At 36.8% G+C, this 23,211-nt stretch overlaps 1 protein-coding gene across 15 annotated transcripts in view; it reads left to right on the top strand.

The window, feature by feature from the left end:
• The window catches only part of ERC2 (ELKS/RAB6-interacting/CAST family member 2), a 559,477-nt gene extending 538,179 nt beyond the window's left edge, over positions 1 to 21,298 (top strand). For all 15 annotated transcript variants that reach the window (XR_004405890.2, XR_004405889.2, XR_004405898.2 and 12 more), the window contains one exon: positions 18,890 to 21,298. The gene's annotated coding sequence lies outside the window, so the exon portion shown is untranslated. The remainder of the gene's footprint in view (positions 1 to 18,889) is intronic.
• The last annotated feature ends 1,913 nt before the right edge of the window (positions 21,299 to 23,211 follow it).

The raw sequence follows: 23,211 nt of genomic DNA, 5'->3' as shown, positions 1-23,211 counted from the left end.
TAGAGATATGAAAAAATAAATACAAAAGATGCTTATGGACATAGAAGAAAAGCTGGAATGAAATTCTCACTAATATTCAAAAATGTTTTCTTGACCTATAGACCAGCTGCTCCATAGTGCATTTTTGACTGGAGCAAAATTTAAGACTTCTGCCATAAGGAGGGACAACTTTGTGTAGCCACAAGTGGCAGCTATACTTCTCACCCACTTACCCATAAAGTTCCTTCTTAAAAGGAGAGTCTACGAAGAGGGATGTGACTGATTCTGTTTGCAGCAATGTAGCTTTGAAGTACATATTCTGTGTATGCAGAGGCTGAGTTTTTCTATCTATAAGAGCTGTCTTACACTCTCATATTCAATTAATATTTTTATGCAATATACAATTTATCAAACTCTTTTTCAGTGGGACAATAGATGGTAACTTTTAGAACCTGCAGCATTGTCATCTTAATTATCTATTTTGAGTTTGATACTCTGACATTCATGGGGTCAACATGCCATTGAACTACCAATTTTTTCTCTTCAATTCTTATCTTAAATCATTCACTAAAGGGTTACCTTTCTAGAGCAGCATAGCAGCAATTGCAAAACACAATTTCAATTTGGTGGACCTCATTTTTTCATCTTAAGTTAGAGAAGGGCTGAATACTTTGTGAAGGTAAAACATCTTTTTCCAAATATTTCATCCAGAATCACTATTCACTCTTTTGAAAGGTAAGCCATGGTTCCTAATCAACCTGAATTTGGATGACACTGCATACATTTTCAACCTAAAGAAATTGAAAATGGTATAGTAGTACAGAAGAAAGTTTAGCATTTAAAACTCACTTTTGTCTGTAGGTTGTAATGGACTTCTCCAGGTTTAGTAGCTCCTTTTTTTGATTTTTAGAGTTGAGAAAATCTTGATACAGAGAGATTAAACAACTTGCCCAAGGTCTCAAAAGGAGTCACTAACACAATCGGAGCCAAACACTGAATTCCTGTCCCATTGTTCACAACACTTAGATCATGGGCTGGGAAGGTGACAGTTGCTCTGACATTCAGAGGAATTTCTTCCTGGAATCTCACCCCCATTTTGCTTCTCTAGCAAGAAATCCCAATCTTCCTTATCTCCCATAATTTCCAGTAGGTTCCTCCTCCCTTATGCTATCAGCAGACACTTCTTATTATCAATGTTGCCTTCTAATAAGAAGTCCAGGTACCTGCCACTGTGTGTAGGAAGTGGATGCTTTCATTCAGACTGATGTGTTTCATGCTCAGAAGTATTCACTTCTAATTAAAACATCCAAAAGATAAGAGTTCAACAAGGAAATTTGATATATTTGCTGTAGATGTGTTGTCAGACTTGCTAAACATGATCCCAAACACTAGCGGGGGTGGAAAGTGGAGAGTGGATACAAGTGACCTGAAACACACCCAAATCGTTTGCACAACTACACATATAATTATTTGATATGTGCATGCATTTACAGTGCTGTAATTACATGTCTGATGTACTTTTAGTTATATATTCATCTGTTAATCTGTTGAAGAGAACAGAAATATTGAACAAAATTAAACATTTAGAAATAGAAATTATATTTACATACACATATTCACAAAAAGAAAACTAACTTGTATGTATTGTGAATTTAGGTTAGTGTTCTGGAGAAACTGAATGCTGCTTGTAGGGCAGGAGTAATCTCCTTTCTTGAAGTGACTTCCAATTATTTGTGTATAAGATGTACAGAATGTTCTGCTTCCTTGGGCAATGTTTTCTATTCAGAATTGCAAGGAACTTGTTCATTGCGTTGTTAGTGATCAACAGGAGTTATGAATTACTGAAAGTTATTGCACCTTCCAGGCATTTCAGGGCAGTAACATGTAACAAAAAGAGGCACATTTCCCTAAATGAATACATTTTCATTCAGTGGGTTATTCACTTAACCAGCATTAAATGTAATCCTCTTTGAATCTCAGTGGCCACCTCCAACTCTTTTCCTGTCAGTCTTCATCTCCTGCAAAAGCATGAATTCAGCTTTCAAAAGAATAGTAGTTCAGCCAAATCACTGTGTAGCTTTCTGTAAGAAATACAGGAGGGATTCCATAGAATTAGTGCAAAATAGCATAAGGTCAGTAGTTCCTAATACTTTACAACATAATTAAAGTATTCACTTTTCATCTCTTTTCTCTTTTCTTGTTTTCTTCTCTTCTCTTCTCTTCTCTTCTCTTCTCTTCTCTTCTCTTCTCTTCTCTTCTCTTCTCTTCTCTTCTCTTCTCTTCTCTTCTCTTCTCTTCTCTTCTCTTCTCTTCTCTTCTCTTCTCTTCTCTTCTCTTCTCTTCTCTTCTCTTCTCTTCTCTTCTCTTCTCTTCTCTTCTCTTCTCTTCTCTTCTCTTCTCTTCTCTTCTCTTCTCTTCTCTTCTCTTCTCTCTTTCTTTCTTTTCTTTTCTTTTCTTTTCTTTTCTTTTCTTTTCTTTTCTTTTCTTTTCTTTTCTTTTCTTTTCTTTTCTTTTCTTTTCTTTTCTTTTCTTTTCTTTTCTTTTCTTTTCTTTTCTTTTCTTTTCTTTTCTTTTCTTTTCTTTTCTTTTCTTTTCTTTTCTTCTCTTTTCTTCTCTTTTCTTCTCTTTTCTTCTCTTTTCTTCTCTTTTCTTCTCTTTTCTTTTCTTTTCTTTTCTTTTCTTTTCTTTTCTTTTCTTTTCTTTTCTTTTCTTTTCTTTTCTTTTCTTTTCTTTTCTTTTCTTTTCTTTTCTTTTCTTTTCTTTTCTTTTCTTTTCTTTCTTTTCTTTTCTTTTCTTTTCTTTTCTTTTCTTTTCTTTTCTTTTCTTTTCTTTTCTTTTCTTTTTTTTCTTTTCTTTTCTTTTCTTTTCTTCTCTTTTCTTTTCTTCTTTTCTTTCCTTTTTTATTTTTTTTTCTTCCCTTCCCTTCCCTTCCCTTCCCTTCCCTTCCCTTCCCTTCCCTTCCCTTCCCTTCCCTTCCTTCCCTTCCCTTCCCTTCCCTTCCCTTCCCTTCCCTTCCCTTCCCTTCCCTTCCCTTCCCTTCCCTTCCCTTCCCTTCCCTTCCCTTCCCTTCCCTTCCCTTCCCTTCCCTTCCCTTCCCTTCCCTTCCCTTCCCTTCCCTTCCCTTCCCTTCCCTTCCCTTCCCTTCCCTTCCCTTTATTCTTTCCTTTTTCCCTTTTTTATTTTTTTTTCTTTTTTCTTCTTTCTTTTCAAGATAGAAAGGTATTTGTCTCAGTAATACAGCATCATCACCTGTTTTTATGCTACTTTTCAGACAAGGCAAATCACGCTGCTGTCTGTTGTGACTTACTGCAAAACTGCTTTGCAGAATAATGGAGCAGGACAGTATTCTTTTTGATGTGGTTAATCTCTGTTATACTTGTGCCTCTCCTGAAAACTGCACTGTGTCAGGGAGTCTTTTGTAGCCAATGGTGACAGGAAGATCAACAGAGAGAGGTTGCTCCATTAACCTCTGAAGTAATGAAGTTGCATTTCAGGCAGTCAACACTCACGCTGCCAATTTATTATCATTTAAGAGGAAGTGAAACTACTTCAAGCTACTCTAGTGTCCACATTTTGATAAATACACAGATTGTTAATGTTCTAATGCTAACAATCAGCCTCAAGGGGACCTCTAATGGCATAGGATGCTGTGGCTGTGTGTCTTCTTGGTCTTGCAAAATAATCAGTCTTCAGTACCAAGAAAACAGGCTAAGCCTATTTATTTCCATACTAAATATGCAGATGTAGTTTTGTTGATAATGCCAGCTTTTTCTGTCCATGTGGAAATGTTTTAAGTAGATAAATCATTTGATAGCAAATCTGTGTAAACTTACAAGAGAACTGAATTCAGATCTCCAGATTTGCTTTTATTTAATTCTGGTTTGTCAGGCAATACGCAATTGTAAGGAGGTTACTTTCCATCTTAGAAACAGACAGAACCAAGATCTTGGGAACACATTTAAACCTTCAATTTGTTAAAATCTTGCAGGATTGTTTGACCTTATAAGAATTTCATGACCAATAGTCAAATCCTGTGAGAACAGCTTTCTGAGGAAGCAATAACACTAGTCTCCTCCACCTCAGCAGTAAAACAGGCTTGTAAAAGAAAACACTGCAAAACTGGCATGACCATACCCCCATTCTTCCTGAGTTCTGCTCCTAGGCATGGTCTTTGGCACATATTTTTTCCTGCTAAAGGTAGCGTAATTTACATGTCTGGCTTTCCATAAGTAGTGAAAACACTTTTTATATATAAAAGTCCAGGTGGTTTCATAGCCATATCATACATTCCTTTTCTCCCAGGGTGACATAAATAGTTATTTATCCAGGGTATTTCAGAGACACAGAATCAAGGTGGTCAGTTAAGTGCAGTATGTTCCTGCTGGTGCCTTGCCAGATTTCTGATGTATTTGTATTTTATGCTGTGGCCAAGTTTTGCCTGCAGATGGGTCTCTGAGTGTTTGCTTCCTGGGACTAGTTTGACATAGTAACACTGAAATAATTTGAAAGACTCTGTCTTCTGTGATCTTTGGATGTATCCTTTTAGAGTCTTTCTTCAGTGAAGAGAAAGAACTCAGTAAAGCAGGGGGAATGTTACCTGCATTTTATAAAAGGATATTGTTTATGAACAGAATAGTCAGCCATGGCCTCGTGCCCACTATGAGAGATGACTGTTTCCTAGCCTCTCCTGTCAGTCTGAACTGTCTTTCTCCTGAGCTGTAACACTTCTTGCTGTAAAGCAGATTCTCTAGCTTGCTCCCTTTCTCTTGCCTCTGCACGAGGAAGGTGGCTGCATCTCCTTGCTTGGGCTTTTCTTTCTTGAGCAATGGTTGCTGGACTATGTAGCCAACAGCTGATGGTGCGGAGTGCTGCCAAGGATAGCAGTAATGGCTGAGGCCAGAACAGTTTCTCAGTGCTAGCTCCGTACCTAGCAGGCAGCATCCTGTGGTCTGTATCAATGCCACAGGATTCAGAGCAGTGCTGTGTTGCTCTGCTGTTTGCCAGAGCTTGTTACAGACCTGGTGCCAGAATGAGGACCACAAGCATCTCCCACATGTGCCCCAAAGCTGCATCGAGAAATGCAGCCTGCACAGCTTTTCTCCCACTCCCTCTCTTCCTACCCCCACAACACATTTTTTCTCTGTACTGAGACAACAGGTATCTCAAAACTCTCCCTTTTGTCTTTAGGCAGACGTGTTTGGAAAGGGCCCCCTACCAGGTTAGAGCACAAGGTTGCTTTCGAGTACCTGACTTGACACACAGTGGTTGGCTTTTTCAGCTGTTCTCAGCTGGGAGTGGATTAGAGCTCTGCCCCCAGCTGTGCGCAGCTGAGGGGCCTGGAAGGACACACACCACCGCTGCCGGGGAGGCAGTGCCGGGCAGCAGCAGAGCCAGGGTTGTGGCACTCAACAGTGTTCCCAGGAAAATGTTTTGAATATTGGGGGAATGGGAGAGGGAATCTCTGCCACCTGCACAGCCGGTGGCAGCTGCAGAGCACTCAAACAGCCTGTGTGTCCCGGATGCGGTCTTCCGAGTTTCTGCAAGGGCATGTCACAAAGGAACTGGAAAAGCTGTCAAGAAATCTGTAGCAATGCTAAAACCAGAGAAACACGGGCAACCCTCTGTGGGCCAGTACTGTTTCAACACTCTTTGCCTTCTCAACCCTTTGCTTACTCAATATTAGTAGCATTCATAAAACAAACGAAATGCAGTGTGTGTATATAGAGGAAGAGATCTGGGATATGTGTTGTGTGGTATTGCAGAAAGATTTTATTTGCAGAATCATCGCATTTTCAGGTAGTGGAGATGTTTTCTTTTAGCACAAAATTAGTTTATATTTTGTATGCATTTTCAAAAAGGTGAGGTAAGATTAGGCAATACTGATTTATAATTTGTAAATCTACAATTTTTTATTGCTTCATGTCTGTAGTCTTTTTATGTGATTTAAATATACAGTTCACTAATCCTAGCTTCATCCCTTCTATGTTTAGCCAAAGCGAACTGTTAAAGAATGTGAAATATATTATTTTATTGGCACAGACTCACAACTGAGTCAGTGAACTTTTTTGCACTTACAACTAAAATTGGATTCTAACTTTCAAAAATTTATGACAATTGCTCCTTCTTGTGGCTTGAATGTTGACATATAATTAATTTAGGATTTCTTCATGAGATTTCCTGTCTAGGTTTGTACCTGTCACAAAAATATCCTTGGAAGTTTATCTAACAGCTGGAACACCACGAGAGTCAATTGAAATTTAGCAAAGAGATTTACTGGGGCCAACAGGAAGTGCTCAGAGCAGGATGGCATAAATATGCAAAAAGAGCCCTTTTATTTCAGCTATTTTAAAGGATCCCAGTACAGGCTGATAATGGCATAATCCTGAAAAATGCTGACACTGTGTCAGCCAGCAACACCAGCACAGAAAAGGATTCCACAAGCATGGATTGGCACTTTGTTGAATTATGCACAGAATGGAAATATGTCTGTTGCCTTCCCTCAATCCCATCTGCCCTGTAAGTTTCAGCTCATTCTTCTGAGAAACCAGATATATTTAATGGGAATTTCCCATGAAATGGTTTTGAAATCTATTTTGTTCCTCTGCAGGATTGAAGGAATTCTGAAAATTCAGAATCTAGGTTGCAGTGACTTGAGGGACTGAGCAGTAAAACGGCAGATGAAATTTCCTTTAGATAAATGTAAAATGAAGCATATGGGAGAAAAGCAACCCTAACACTACATACCAAATGTCAGGATGTAAATTAGCTGTTACTCTTCAGGATGGAGATGTTGGAATTATTGTGCATAGTCCTCCAAAAACAGCTTTATTTGCAACAGTAATCAAAAGGACAAACTATATTATAAATATGTTGGAAAGAACTAGATACCTAAACACAAAGCCATTTTAAGCCCGGTACCTGTTCAAGGTTTGTCCACATCTTTGCTATTCCACACATTTCTAATAAGCTACTGAGAAATGAGAGAACAGAAAGGCTAGGAAAAAGGATGATAGGGAGGACAGACATTTCAAATTGTTTCTATGTAAAAAGAGGCTATTGCAATATAATTCTTCAGTTTGGAAAAGAAGTACAACTTTGATAAGTCTCTAAAATCACTAATAGTCTGAAGGGTGTGAATATGAAATGATTGGTAAATTTTCCCACAATATGGACACTTAGTGAAGTGAGCAGGCAGCAGATTTTAGACATAATACAAGCAATGCTTACTCAGATATCATGTAACTGTTGCCCAGGCTTGCCATGCCAACTGCAGAGACTGCAAGTATAAATGAAATTGAAACAGTGCTAAATGGTTGGTGGATGATATTGGTCTATTTATGGTTATTCAGTGCACTGTTCTGGATTTAGCAGGGAGCCCTGAGCTCTCAGGGGCATAAGTGTTGCAGGGAGCCTGGAGGACGCATTCCTTGGAGGGGAAGGGCAGGCCCTACTTCCTTCTGCATAGGGATAGTGGAAGGTGTGAGTTGTTCTTGATCTACACTTCAAAATTTGGAAGAGAGCTCAATTATAAATTATTACTGGAACAAGCTGCGTTTTCTATGACCTACAAAACAATTTGTGATCATTATTGTGGCAATGCCTAATGGTGAAAGGTACGTACCTTGAGGAATTAAAAATAAGATTTCATTTAATGAAATGAAAGTAAGGATCCCAAAACATTCTATTGGAAAAAAATTCTGCAAAGGACATGGGTGAATCTCCTCCTAATTTTTTATGTTCTATGTTTGTGATCTTGTGACTTGCATGAGAAAATGAATGGGTTTTTTGTTGGTTTTCACATGATTGTTAATTGTTGAGCACCGTTAAAAAGCTATTCCTGGCTTAATCAATTGCTTTTAATGATAAAACAATTGATAAATTAGTTAGGGTATATACTACAAAAACTAGCTTGTTCAAAAGCACAAGTAGCGTAGACAAATTAATAAAAGGTTAAATTGATTTGATCTGTGCCAATGTTTTTAAAAACAAGGCTTTTTCATCAAAAAAATGCAGTGAAACCACATTCTTTGACTTAATCCTTGCATTTTATATTCTTGTCCTCACAATATAGTGTGCTAAATTCAAATATGAATTCTGGTCCAGCTGTGCTTGCTGAATTTCCCATGTCTTTGTGTCCAACTCTAATGTTCTTTATATAGCACAGGCCACCGTGTCTCATATCCAAAGTGTGTAAATATGAACATGGAGGTGTATGTAGCAGTGGTGACCTATATTATATCTTTATAAATATATCTATATATAGAGAGAGATATCTGTTTCAGTGAAAAATATTTTTTTTTAGGTACCAGTTTTGTTGCTACTCTCTCTAAAATTAATGGAGGAATGAACAAAGTTTGTACTGACATCATTATTCTTATTTTCCAAGTTGTTTCTATGAGTTAAGTTCCACTCTGGGCTTTACTTTTTCCTCAGTGGGGTTGACACATTTGTGTATGCACAAGAGTATCTTCTGTTTTTGTTTTGATGATTTAAATTAGCAAACTGTTGTCCTCAAAAATGCTTTTGTCAATTACTCTTCTCGTGTTTTATCTTGCTGCAACCAACAGAACTGCAATATGCAGGTAAAGTAGACGGTGATGATATCACACAATTTCCAGCTATAGACCAATACCATCACTCAGCAATGAGTTGGTCAGAGATTGGCAACAGAGACTGACAGAGTGGTAAGAGCACTACTGCAGAGAATGGAATAAAAAAGAGTGGGGAGAAATAAAGTTTAAGAAAGCAGAAAAATAGTAAAAAAAATAGAGGTCTGTGCACAGTTGGAATGGGAGATTGAGAGGGAAAAGAAAATGGGCATAAGGAAATAGGTGTTCTCTAGAAAAAAAATAATATTCAGTGTAAATTGTGATTAATGATGGATTGTAGTGATTATTTTTGCTCATAAATTGACTAGTTTTGTGTTGCTAAACACAGATTAATTGCAATGTATCAATTTTTTACAGATGCATCAAGTAGAAAATGTTGCCCTTGTAATTTTATATGATATCACAGTGAAGTTCATATTTTTAATTGTGTATGTTTATCTGTCATTTGACACTTGCCTGGAAGGTCTGAATATCTGCTTTGGAAATCTTGCCATCTAAGCCTCTGATCTTGCTAACTCTTATTTTGAAATTGCATGCTTTTGAGTTCATAAATGGTTAAAAAGATGGTTATTTGGAGATTGGGGGAGGAGGGGAGCAAAATTTTGATTAGAAAGTTGCTTATTGCTATTTTATGATTTCACTTTATGCAATAGTTATTATTATTGATATGATGGTAACTGTGGGTCTTCGATCTGCATGGCAAATTATATGCATGCCCTGAATAAAAGGATAGTTTGTAAGGTCCCTTTCAGGATAGACTCTTAAGCATTCTTGTAATATTAGGTGCATATTTAAGTCACACTTAGAGTAAAAATTAAAACATATGCTTATATGCTTACCAGAACTGGTCCCTAAGTCTTCCCTATCATGCACTGAGAAATGCGTGGGCAGACCCATAATTGTGGAGAAGCTCATATTATTGGGGCCTAAAGTATAAAAATTATTGCATAATTAGACCACACAAGTTAGATTTCAAAATGCTGCGTGTTGTTTGGATGGGTATTTAAAAAATAAGTAGCTGTCAAGCATGTATGGTCATGTTCACACTGCCACACACAGTCATTGTAATGCTTTAGCAGTTTGTGGAGTTTTAAGTGGATCCAATATTGGTCTTACTTCAAATAGACCAAACCTACTAACACTTTCCTTAGTTGTATTGCTTTCTTCCTGACATTAAAAGATGCAACCGTAAATATCACACTTCACCTTTATAAGTAGGTTCATATCATGAACCATGTAAAATAAAAATATTTAGGATTATTTGAAGGATAAAAAGATGAAAGTATATCTTCTGTACTGTAAAACAGACTTTTGGTATATAACAAAACTCTGATCTATCCTTTGGCATATTGATTTCTTTTATATTATTATTAGTACAGTAAGCATACCTCACAATGCCCTCCATAGCACTTTAAAGAGTACGGGGCTATTAACTAACAGAACAAACTAATGAAATGGCATGATAATGGTTTACCTAAATTATGAAGTATAGATAAGGACATACAGCTGTTGGTACAAATATTCAGATCTACAGAGCAATAGTCTGTAGCTCATTAGCTCATTCTCAGTTTTAGAAGATAAGCAATCTAAGGTGATTGGAAAAGCAGACACAAGCCATTAGATGCATCTTTATTAATTTTCTTATTATTAGTTGGTTTAGAAAAAGATAAACCTAGCAAACTTCTGCCAATTTACTGGAGTCATCTGCCCTAAGGACACCATACTATGCCCAGCACTTCCAAGAAGACTTGTCCTCTCTAGCCAAGAATTCAGCCTTTTCCTAAGGGAAGAAATAGGCCCACACATGAAGTACCTCAAACCTGCACTCAGCCCTCTCTTCCTCCTAACTCCATCCAGTCTTTGGGTACTTCAATAGAAGGAGTATAGCCCTTGTATGCCTGCTTGTTGACTGGAATGCTTTTGGATTAAACTTCCTCATCACAACCACCAAATATATTAGTATTTACTCTGGTACAACATCTAGTAACCAATATGCTTCTAACAACAGAGTGTGGTGACAGCCACAGTAACTAGAGTTGTCCAAGCACAACAGCCAGCCAATTTTAACTATTAAATATTGACTGACTCTGGTAGGATGCATGACGTGAAAACTATGTCATACTCCCTACAACCAGACAAATATAAATGAGATCTTAAGAATTTCCTTCTAGTCCCAAACTATCAGCAAATCTAAAAAGATGACAGAAAAATATAAGTCCTACAAATTCTAGAAATTCCCCTCATCCAGAGAAAAGCCACAGCTATGACCTTGCTTGGCTCAGGCGAACTCCTAAGAACAGAAAATAAACATCTCTTCATCACTGGTGGCTGAAGAAAGAATGTGCTTTTCCTTTGACATCATTTTTGTCCCTTCAGAAGGAGTGGACAGTCTTTTCTGTGGATCAACAATTCGGAACTTACTGAGCCCTCAGCAGTGCTGCCAGCAGCAGTGAGCTGGGTGCACCCAAAGGGTGACTATGCCTGAGCAAAAACCCTGTTACCTCACCCATGAAGAAACAGGGGAGGGCACCAGGGAAATGCCTGTGGACAGAAACAACAGAAGATTGCCAACCCCTTCCCTCCCTCAGCTGTGACCTGTCTTTATCGTTCTCTGCACATTTAACCTCTTACATAAGCTTTAGCTCATTTGGAAATGAGGGCAGAGACACCACCTAACAGGCTTGAGAGAGAGACATGTTTCAGATACACAAGCATTCACCCCGCTCGTCATTTGCTCCATATCTACAGACTGGTATCTCCTGGCAGCAGTGAATCTGCAGGGATCTACAAAACATGGGATCACAATGCAGTTTTGAAAGGCAAGCAGAACCTTTAGAGCTCAGGGACCACAAGCATCCTCATCAATGTGCAATAGAAACCTTGCACTATTCCCTGAAAAAAGTGTAGTCCTTAGGGAGATAGGAAGGGGTATTCTTCTGATTTGTATCTCATATTAGGGTTTATAATTTAAATCTACCCCTCAGTTATATCAGTAATATCTCTTTTAATTCATTTAATTAATTTTTCTTGTCCATTTCACAATCCAGTTTTAAAAATCTGAATTAAATATATGTTTTATCTTAAAAAAAATGAAAAAAATAAGAACAGTGGGGAGTGTTGATTTAAATAAGTGGATGCTCATAAATGAAACTTATCCCAGCTGGGATTTTAGTGGGTTTGTTTTTTCTGTTTTCATTTTGCAGTGAATTTCTAGCAACAAAGATTTCTCTATCCAGTGAAAATTTTCTCTTTTAAGAGAAAACAGCATCTTGAGGTTTCTTTTTTTTATTTATTTATTTAAATTAAACAAAACATGCAGCAAGTTGCAATTAAATTTCAGTTAACAAAATGCAAAAGTACACACAACCTCCATCTGCCAAAAATAAATAGTTTGAAAAGTAATTTCACATCCCTGACAATGACGACTGTGTTTATGACATATTTCTGGTGCCATATTCCACTCTCCTATCACTGCCAGCTTGCGTCCAGTATTTAGAAATAAAACAGAAACACATTGAACTTGCTGAACTAGATGTTGCCACACTGCAACTCTAATGGGCTTAGTGACCACAGCCTACAGGGGCCAGAATGTGTCAACAGCAAAAGGGCCAACCTCAATCACTGTCTGTGCTTTTACAAAGTTGTTACATGTTTAATTCTTTGCAGCTTAGTTCTCCTGCTGTTTTGGCTGCTCAAAACCAAGGCTCATATATTGCAGCAGCCTTCTCTACCTCATATAATGCCACAAAGGTCCCAGCAGGAGACCTTTCAGTGGAGCAGACAAGCCACAGGCTAGGGCAAACAGGGCATCACAACTTCCTAATAAGATGACTTATTAGATTGGGGGCTTGACACAGCTTTTATTTAACCACTTCTTTTCCCAGCCACCAGAAACACGAACTGTCTGTCTGCTTGAAGCACAGCAAGTGGTATGTGGATTTGCAGCAAGCACTTCCACATGCATGCAATCCGGTCTATAAGCAGATCATGGTTTCTGATGCCATCTTTATCACCACACCAATATAATAATTTTGCCCTTGATGTCAGATTTCCAGCCACATGATTTTTTTATTATATTAAATTAATGCTTTCCTACTGAATTGGTCCCTGCCTATTCAGGAGTTTGAGTGGGCTTGTGGAGGGCTGGCAGTGATCGGGTTAAATGACTGAGAAGGCAGGATCGGTTTCCTGCCTGCACTTGCAATGGCCTAAGGCAGTGCCTGCTGTTTGGGAGTTAGAGAGAGTGCCTTGCCTTGTCCCAGGTGGCAGACAGGCAAACCATGTTATTAAGAAGCAGAGATCGCAAAACCTTGATCTTCAAAAAAGGCCCCTAATTAGTCCCTAGCATGAGAATAAGTGGCATTCCACATCAGCAAGGATGAAAAAGGCTCCTTCAAATTTCATCGAGTAATCTGTGCTATTGACAGTTTTTAGGATCACGTTGGGAACTCTTGTTGTTTGAACCGCTTTATCCAAAAACTCTTCTTTATTTGTCACTTCTGTTTGATTTAAATTAAAAAAAAAAAAAAAAAAAAAAAAAAAAAGTCTTAATGGTCTCGCATGCTGCATCTTAAGGAAGTCATAAATGACTTGACAAAGAGCTCCATGACCTGCGCTGCTGAGTCACTGCTGCGTCCATGGGCAGCTCTCGGGTCCGCTGGCGTCAATGGAAACTCTTCCATCATCTTCAATACGCTTCAGCTCAGCCCATCAAAGAGTGCTAGTCTGAAGCCACCCTCACCTTTTCCCATAACTCTCTTTTTAATTCAGCGTGAAAGTGACAGATTGAAGAATATGTGCTGAGATTTCTCATATTTCTGAAGAGCTCTGATTTGGACTAGACTTGTTTTATGAAAAGAAAAAGTTTATTAAAAAAAAGCTGTCTTTCAACTCATATGCCACTTGTCTAATTTTGATTTATAAACATTCCCAGTAGAGAAGGCATCCTTGTCCAAATAGTCTCAAAGGTTCATAAACTTCAAATACTTTTATCATGTAATTGTACAGTAGTTTTCAAGGACTCTCACTCTCTAGAGGGCCTGAATCCATTTGATTTTATTCATCCCAATGGTATCTGCTTTTATCCCTAACTCAGATTAACAATTCTGGCTTTACAGCAATATGGAAAGTTCATCGCATTCAAGCAGTGATTCTACCACCAGCTGCAGATCCTTCTGAAGTTTACTGTATAGTGAATTTAAAACATAAATAGCAACAAATGGAATAAATAATTTCTTTGCCAGAATTGGAACAAAGTTAATTTTTTTATAAATAACTTTTTATACTGATGTCTTTTATGAACCTTTCCATATTTAATTAAATCACAAGCTTTCTGGATCTTTCTTTTAAAATATATTTTACTCATGTATTTACCATTTTTAAGCCTTATTGTAAGTAACTATAAATCATTGGAAAAGTAAAAAGAAAAATGGTTCTACTTTTACAGTGTAGCCAAGAAGATGTTTTCCAGCCTCTAAGAAATACACCTCAGAATTGCTTATTCAAAATCAAGTTATCATTATCAGGGATATTTCACGTTATTATAAAAGAGAGATCTGTTATTAGGATTTTGTCAACTAGGTTTGAGCTATTCATTTTCTGAAAGGATTAGTGCATTAAGAGTAGAGCAAGACAGCTTTGCCTAGGTAGACCTGAATGTTGTCCGACAGTTGCAGATCTCCCAGGTAACATTTCCTTAAGTGGAGTTTTTAAGAATGACTAAAATTTGTTCTTCTTCAAGCAGGGTGTTTACTTTCTGTGTTCAGTGTTCTCCAGATAATATGCAGTGCTGCACTTACTGTTCAAGAAACTTCCTTTAGCATTACTTTAACCGGTGGGCTTTATTGATTTGAGATGTAAGAAATTGTATGCCAAAACTTTGGTTATTTTAAATAGTTCTAAACAAGAAAGACTAACATCAGTTTTGACAACAAACAAAACCAGTTTTTGTTCTATTGGTTATGTTTAAAAGATTCCAATTTCAAACCAAACACAACTTGTGGTTATTCTGTCAGATATTTATATAGCCACTGGGGCGCCATAGTTATGCACCGCATACATCATTGTATTTTTAAAATGTACTTAATGAACATTTTTTCTTTTCTGGTAACTACTTCATTGCCTTAAATGAATGCATTCCAATAGAATTTGTAACAAATGAGCACTTTGTGTTTGCATTAATGCCAAACACGTTTAACAAATTTTTAACAAGGAACACTGGCAAAAAGCCAAACTCCTAGAGGGACACTGAAGGAATGCTATAAATTTAAACTAGATTTTACCTTTTCACTCAGCTCAACAAGTGTCTTAGGTGTCTTTGGCATCTTGGCATTGAAAGTTTTCTACGTAGGTTGGATACAACTTTATGTCTTAATTATTTCTCTTCTTGGCCCTCCTTGCTAAAGATTTTCACATCGATATAACAGGCTTTAACAGGTTACTGTATTCTTTAGAAAGCGAGAAGTGGGTTTTCATTCTTTCCATGAGAGTTAGACCAGGAGGAAGTAGCAAAACCAGTATTTATTGTTGGGACTGTAATGACAGAGAAGTTCAAATAGTACATATCATGCCATTTTCATATCCTGTGTTAAGGGAACTATATTGTGGCCAGCACTCCAGCAGATCTGTGCTACCTAATATTGTTTCTTGTGCTGAGTTGCAAATATCTTAACTGTGATCATGTTTGCAACTGCACTTCAGGGGCAGGGGAAAAGCAGCCCACAGTGCTCCCACTGGTCCGAGCTCTGGGCTTGCACAGAAGCCACAAACAGATTTTTGGCTGAATCAAACATCTGGGGGGGATTCTGCAGTTGTTAAGTTATGCCCACATGGTACATGTCATTACAGACCTTGGGAATCACCTAGTCTGTAATACATGTTCATATTAAAAGTGTTACAAGTAGCTCCACAAACCACATGCTTGCTCTCTACTTGTAACTTAATATATTAATTTAATTTTTACTATGTTATTTCAGTTTTAATCAAATGCAGGAACTGAAAAATAATAATACTTAGCACTCATCCAAGACTATTAAGGCACATTACAAACATTAAGCCTTGTGAATTCCTTTGAGGAGCCTGATGTTATCCCTGCTATAGCAAAGAGTAAGTTAGGCACAGAAAAATGATATGGCTTTTTCCTTAGTCACACAATAAGCTAGTGGCAGGGACAGAATTCAGAACAGTACCGTGCCATAGCTTTGTCTTAATTAATCATGTCATTCTTTTCCTGGTTTTGCACAGACAAAAGTGAAAATTGAGCCTGCTTTTTTTTTTTGTTGTTGTTGTTCTTCACGTCATTTAGATTTTGTTGTTGCAAGAGGCACAGGTGAGTTCCAGGAGGACACTTGAAAAGGACTTTATGAGTTATAATCTTATTTTTTAAATACTACTTTTCAGTGTAGTTACTTGTTTCCAGAAAATGAAATAATTTCACATTGTTTGTTGGTATGCTGATTGCAGTAATGATGAATGAATCTAGAGAAGGAAACTGATGCATTCACCCTGACAGCTTTGTAAAAGATGTCACATTATAATGCAGATACCTTGTCATAGACTAAGGAGCAGAAATAGCCCTAACAGGTTTTCATTAATGATATCCTCTCTACTAACATTTGGTCAGATACCAATTCCCTGCAATAAAGTGGTTATTCCCTCTCTTTCTGACTCACTAATTACCATATCAGCCGTTGGCCTTTTATGTAGGTACCATGTGTAACAGGTTAGGAGAGGGCAATTTAAGCCTATGTGAATGGGTATCTGTTTTTGTATCTGGGTGCTTGTTGCAAACATTTGGAAAGCATATGGAGCATAATGGACATTAACCCAGATGTCAAAAATAGCCTGCATTTTACTACTGTTATTAAACAGTTTCCCCTTTAACCCCTTTGTGTTTACCCACCCTCTCCAGCTTGTTTCTGCAAATCACTACTGAGAGGAAAGGATTGGAGGTAAAAAGTAGTAATCAGGCAGGTGTCTTTATCCAAGGGAAAAACAATCTGAACAAATATTTGTGGGCTACTACACTTTTATATCTTCACATCCTTCTGCTGTTTTCATTGACTGGTATCTAATGGACTGTCAGAGGTGCCAAACTCATAAGACATTAATTTCAGCTGGAGCACTGCTGAATCTCAGGCCCGATGTATGTTACCAAATTTTATTTCTGTTTTAGAGGTTCAGTGACCTATACCAAGTACAGCATTGAAGAAACAAATATAAATTTAATTTACTCAACCTCAGCTGGTATTTGACAGCAATATCCTTTTATATATTTATTCGACTTACTTGAGAAATACTTTGCATTTCCTACCTGTGGTGAACAAGTTTTTGTTACACTTCCAATACATGTATGGTTTCCTGATGAATGGGTGGGTTGATTAAGAGGGTAGAGTTTATTTGGGGGGTTCATTCTATAGTAAAACCCCAGTGAAAATTTTGGGAGCAAGCTGGAGAGAGATTGTATTTTGTGATTTGTTGTTGTGCCTCAGATTGGACACTTTATTCTGGTTTCTTATTTTTAAGAGCAAAAATGACTGTTAATTGCAAAGGAACTTCAGCTTGTAAAATATCAAGTATATTGAAGATTTGCTGTGATTATGTTTTAGTGAACCTGTTAAAAAAAAAAAATAGACATTTTTGTGCTACAGTTTCTGGAACAACATACTCTCCACGTTAATTTATGTGGGTACTTCCTATGCTTATGTATCTCTTTGAATGATGATTAAGAAATGCTAAGCACACAAAAGAATGGGAGCTATGAACAGTTCACTAAACGTAATGCATGCTCTGACTTAGAGTTTTCATAAAAAGTTTGCAAAGATTTTATGTGCCAGAACTAGTAACATGATCTACTTTAGGAACTCCCTGGCTTTCCAGCTCTGCAGAAGTCATTTTTTCTCCATTCAAGGGCCAGATCCAAAACCTGTTAAAATCAGTGGGAACCTTTCCACATTTCAGTGGGCTTTAGATTAGTCCCTGAGTGTTTCAACCAGAAGAATTGTACCAACCTCCCACTGGAAAAGCAGAACTATTCATCTAAGTTTGTATTATATAAACCATTACATGTACTTGCCACAGACGTAAACTTGAAAACAGGGATTTAAAATAATTTGTGAGATTATTCTGTAAACAGTTTCACTTTACTCACAGAATAATTACTCTGATAAATATTAGATTCTGGAATTTCAAGTGGCATTTTAGTCAGCTAGTTCTATCTACAAAACATAACAACTCTTCAGCTGTATACAAAGGTGTGAGCATTCTATGGCAATTTCTTTTTCATAAAATTGGATGTTTTGGAAACTTCTAAGGTTACATAAATGCAAGGGCAATAACAGAGAATCCCATACATAATTCATTTCCACTTTTCTAGAAACAAAGTCAGTGGATAAATGAACAAGTGCCCTGTAAAGGAATCGTTTAATTCCTCCCACTCATCTGATATACAGATAATGTGAACAAGACTAATTCACTGCTCTCTGTTCAAGAATACTGTGCCATTTGCTTGCAGCAGAACTAGTGTAACAATAAAAATAATTCAGGCCTCACTCTGTAGTCACTTACAATCAGACATGGAGCCTCATCCAAAGCCTGTGGAAAGCAGGAAGACTCTTTCCACTGACTGACTCGGGCTTGCACCAGCTCCCTCTCGTAGTCCCCTAGATTTCAGCAATGTCAGCCAAGCCATGAAGGGAAACAGTCATTGACTGCCACACTGCGTGGCTGAAAAACTTGTAATAGATTATTGTACATTGTATACTTTTATAAACCTGAGGTTCTTATATCCACAAAACTTTTCTCCACTGTTTTGTAAATTAAAGTGGACCTAATGTGCTTAAAGTATAACAATAAAATATTGCTTTCAGTACCTTCACTTTTGGGGAGTCGTTAGAGGTATTACATATTCTCACTTGCCATGGAACTGAGTGGAAATAAATGGATGATTCCTTTGGTTTCCAAGTTTTATTTATAGCATTTCAACTTCAAAGTTACAGTGCTTATACCTAAGATCAGAAAACTCACCATTCACACAATCATAGGCACAACAGAATTTCATATCCTTGGAATTGAAAATCTTTCCCATTTAGGGGGAATCTTGTCATACAAATCAGCTGTAAAACTAATTGCCACCCTATGAATATAATAGGTGGGTTCAAATCGAATTTCCTTACTTACTCATTAGTCCCTAGAAAATCAATATATCCACTGATGTCTGTGAGAAGCTTGATTAGATGAGAACTAGGATGTTTTGTATACTTCCATCATGTTATTAATCGGAATATTTTGTTTCCTTGTTACAGTTGTCAGAGGAACTAGCGAAAGAGAAAGAAAAAAATGTAGCACTGGAAGCTAACGATGATAATCTATTGCATTGGATCTCTAAATATGACCATGATGTCCTGGAGAAGATCACAGATGCAGAAAATGAATGCTAAGATTGATATCTAATGAAATGCTGCATTAATTGGCATTTTCTCCATTATCTCTTGTAGTCTGCTATGAAATTAGATACTTTGGAAAATAATGAAGGACTCAAGCAGAAATTATAAGAGCTTCATTTCTGTCTTTAATGGGTATTGCAAGTTATTCTGTTTTCACAAAGAAACCATCTGTTCAGAATATTATTGTTTAATGAAGTTCACTTAAACAGGTTATTTAACTAATTTTTGGTAAATTGGTATTGATTTTAATAAGCAATTCAGATTCTCTTAGATGTGGTATCTGCATTTGCTGGTTTTACCTAGTCTATTCTAAAGTATCACTTCTATTGCACTAGATTATCAAAGAGGTATTAGTAAAATGCTATATAAGGGTGTTGGCATTAATCTTACCCCCAGTTAGATGCGGGCTTTTCCAAAAAATAAAAACCAAGCCTTTACCCTCCTCTGTTTTCTTATATCTATTGATATATATATTTTTTTTTAATACTAAAAGAGTAACCAAAAAAACATTGATAGTATAACTGGTATTAAGCTCTGGGCCAGGTTGGAAATGAAATCAATTTTTGGTACTAACAACTGATGACAAAGATTAGCTTTATGAAAATATGGTGTGTGTCTCTGACAATGCATAGGACATCTAATTTGAGCATAAATATAAGATTATATACAAGATGTATCTATTCCTGGACGGTAAAAGCTTGAGGCATATATAGATACATATGTATGTATATATATTGACATATACACAAGGATGTATCAACCTTTTACCATCCAAATGCATACAGGTTTTCAACAATAAAAGCTGGGACTCTTAAAAAAAAAATAAACAAAACCAACAAAAATAATAAGTTTTCTGTGAATACAGTATATGCACTAGGTCTCCTGTAAACGAGGAACTGTTTGTTATTGTTTTCTACATTGAAAAACAGTCTCCAACATGGATCCCAATGAATCTGAGACGTTAAAGAAAATCTCAATCAACAAATGTCACTTAAAAGCTGTTTGTATCAACAAAATGTATCTAATAAAATAAATTTAAATCACATGCAAGGAAAAATAAAAATGTGAAGTCATTACATTCAGTGAGAGAATATAACTGATAGTCAAATTTCTACCACTTCTCAAGGAGAGAATCCTTATGACTCCATGAATATTTCAGTTGGTCTGGCAAACATGTGCAAATGTTTGGCTGTTTTATTGAGAAATCTTTTTGTCCATGGAAGAATGCTTCCATGCTGACAGGAGTGGGAATAGAATATCTGCATTTTTAAAGGACAAACAATAAATTTAAGCATGGGTGGCCTTAATCCTTAGTAGATTTTCTTTGCTGCTGTAAAAAAAGAGAAATTAAATGGATACTCCTAAAGTCTTGCACTGAATTTAGAAAAATTATTTTTGAACCTGTGGTGCAATTAACCCTAAACATCTTACACGAGCCATACATAGTAACCCCTTTAAAATTATTGTCTAGAGATGATATTTTATTTATTTGTACCATAATTCTTGGCACAATCAAAGAGCAATTTATTCGAGCAGGAGTCCTGCTGGATGCTACTGTCTTCAGTAAGTAGAGTAAAATGTATAGAATTAGTATAGCATAGATAATCCCAATTTCATTAATGTTTAAAAAGTTTGTCCTTTAACTATCAATGGCATTTTAGATCTTTGTTTTTGAAACAGCAAAGCTTTTGGGAGTATATTTAGCACATATGACAAATGTTGCACTTGGAAACTCAGACAACAAAACTAGTTTCTCATGACAAATTTGTTGTCGCAGTAGGGGACAATCGTCTGTGTCTCTTACAATCAGGTCTTTACCTTAACTCTGCAACTGAATACTTGAAGTAGGAAATAAACTAGGGGGGGAATAGGGTCACAGATACAAAGCTGTATAGTTAGATATTTATATGTATGTGCCAATTTTGTCACAGATATTATTTTAGGGGCATTTCTGCTCCACTCATGTTGGTAAGAGTATTAATCTAAACTTTTATCAGGGCCTACAAGTTAGCCCCTAAAGAGGAAAATTTTGTCTAACATTGCTTTTTTCTTTCTTCCTTTTTTTTTTTTTCTTTTCATTTCATGTGATATTCTATGATGTTTGGAGAAAATCTTTTCATATACTAAAATAGAATCTCGGGGTTTACAATAAACACTGTGATGTTGGGAAATATTTTATTTGAGCAAAGTTTGGTAGGCTTTTTCCCCCCTCTAAGTGTAAAGAAGCAAACCAATTTTTGGTTAATATTTATTGTTATTATTATTATTATTATTATTATTATTATTATTATTATTATTATTATTATTATTATTATTATTTAATGTGAGGTCAGTCTTGTACTGCACATTCTTTCTTTCATTTAAATGTACAGTATGAATTTTGTATTTAATGAATTTTGTGTATCCAGTATGCACGTACCTGCACATTGACTTTCATTTGAAAGTGGGTTTCAATTTACTTTTTAAACAGTGTTTATGAGAAGACCTCAGATGTGTTGACACAAACTATATCTGCAATGTTTTTTTGTGTGTGTAGGGTGATGTTTGAATGTGGTGTTCTGCAGCAATGGGTCAGTATTATCTATTTACCTTAGGTCCTCATTTGATAGTGCTTCTTGTAATAATTTTTTCAAGTGAGTGGCATGTTCTGGATTGTGATATTGATATATGGTTAAGGACATTGATATGAAACTAAGGAATTCCTAGAAATTACCAGTGGGCATGTATTAGACAGTCATTGTAATTTAATGTCTAGTAGAAGTGTAAAGTACCAAGGTATTTAGAGTTCATAACATTGTTATCATGTGTATGGGAAGTATTTAGTGTTGATCAGCTTGTTTATATTCATCAAATAAACTTTATTTCTTTCTGAAATCAGTGTTGTGTTATTAAAAGTAGGTTTAATGACTGTAAGAAAATGTGTGAGAGATGTTTTCCACATGGTAAATCTATCACACTCCTTATTTCTCTAATTGCTACCATTCAAAGTAATTTATCTTCCTGTTGTTACTATCACATAAACTGTTTAAGAAAGCATAAAAAGGAAAATGTCTCCTAGGCCTCACTTCCAGAGATGCTTACGAGCAACTTTACTAAAGTGAGGAGCCATTTTCCAGATTGGGCTCTTAGAGAGCAATATGCTTTTGAGTGGGTTTCTAAAACATAATATTCTTGTGTGACCCTGTGTAATTGCATAGAAAATTACATTTTGTTTATGTACTTTACTGACCAAAAGCCATAAGGTGTGAAATTCTCTGCACAGTCAGCTCCTTTTTCAGCTGCCTGGTAAGTGGTTCCCCGTTTCCATTATGTTCACTTTTTTTAGAAAAGGAACTTTTGTTGAACAGGAATTTCTTACCTCATAGAACTCCCTGGACCAGCTCAGGGCACACACAGCAGGAGAATAAAAGGTAAGTAAGTATACATTTTACTTAGGTTATTTAAAAACACACAGTCTCTTAGTTTTAAGCTCTGTTTCTTTACCTATAAATTAGTTTTCTTGGTAAGAGAGTACTATGTACTAACATAGGATATTAAGTTTCACTTTTAACTACAGCTAAATATACATTTATTGTATATTCTACTTATGCCTACTTAGCTTTGAGTTGAAGTACTCTAAATTGAGTAGCAGTTGCTTCTATCTTCTTTCTAGACCTGCACCATTTTTCAGAATTGTCTTGTTCTCTATTCAGGCAGTGCCCATATTAGGGGACTCTCCATCCCACTCCATTGGAAACACACATTTTATTATTCTCTTTTCAGCATTAATAATTTCCTGCTTTAAAGGCAGCTCCTGCCTCCCTGCACAGTGAAGGGGACAATACGTGCCAACGCATCGTATTAAGGACATAGAGGAGGACAGCACTGGATTTGGGGTAACTGTAAGAGACTCTTGAGCCCCATTTTCTGTACGATTGTTTTCAGCAAGGAGTCCCCTCTTTCCTTGGTGGAAGGGGGCTGTGAGGACCCCAGGGGAAGGTGCAGGACCAGTGTGTTTGTGTCTGCTGGGTGCCTCAGTGGACAGGAGCTCCCCAGAGGGAAGCTCTGGCTGCAGGAACATCTCACCTGAACTTGAAGTATGAGTTCATACAGCCAAGAGCTCCTCCAGCCCTATACGAGAGAGCCTGAATGAGGGTCAACCCCTTCTGAGCTTGAGGTTTCTTCCTAAGAGATCCTGTTTG

Source organism: Tyto alba, unplaced genomic scaffold (assembly GCF_018691265.1).
Source record: "Tyto alba isolate M040663 unplaced genomic scaffold, T.alba_DEE_v4.0 Super-Scaffold_3, whole genome shotgun sequence".
Lineage (NCBI taxonomy): Eukaryota > Metazoa > Chordata > Aves > Strigiformes > Tytonidae > Tyto > Tyto alba.
Note: the sequence above shows the minus strand (reverse complement) of the source record. Positions and strands in the feature narration are given on the sequence as shown.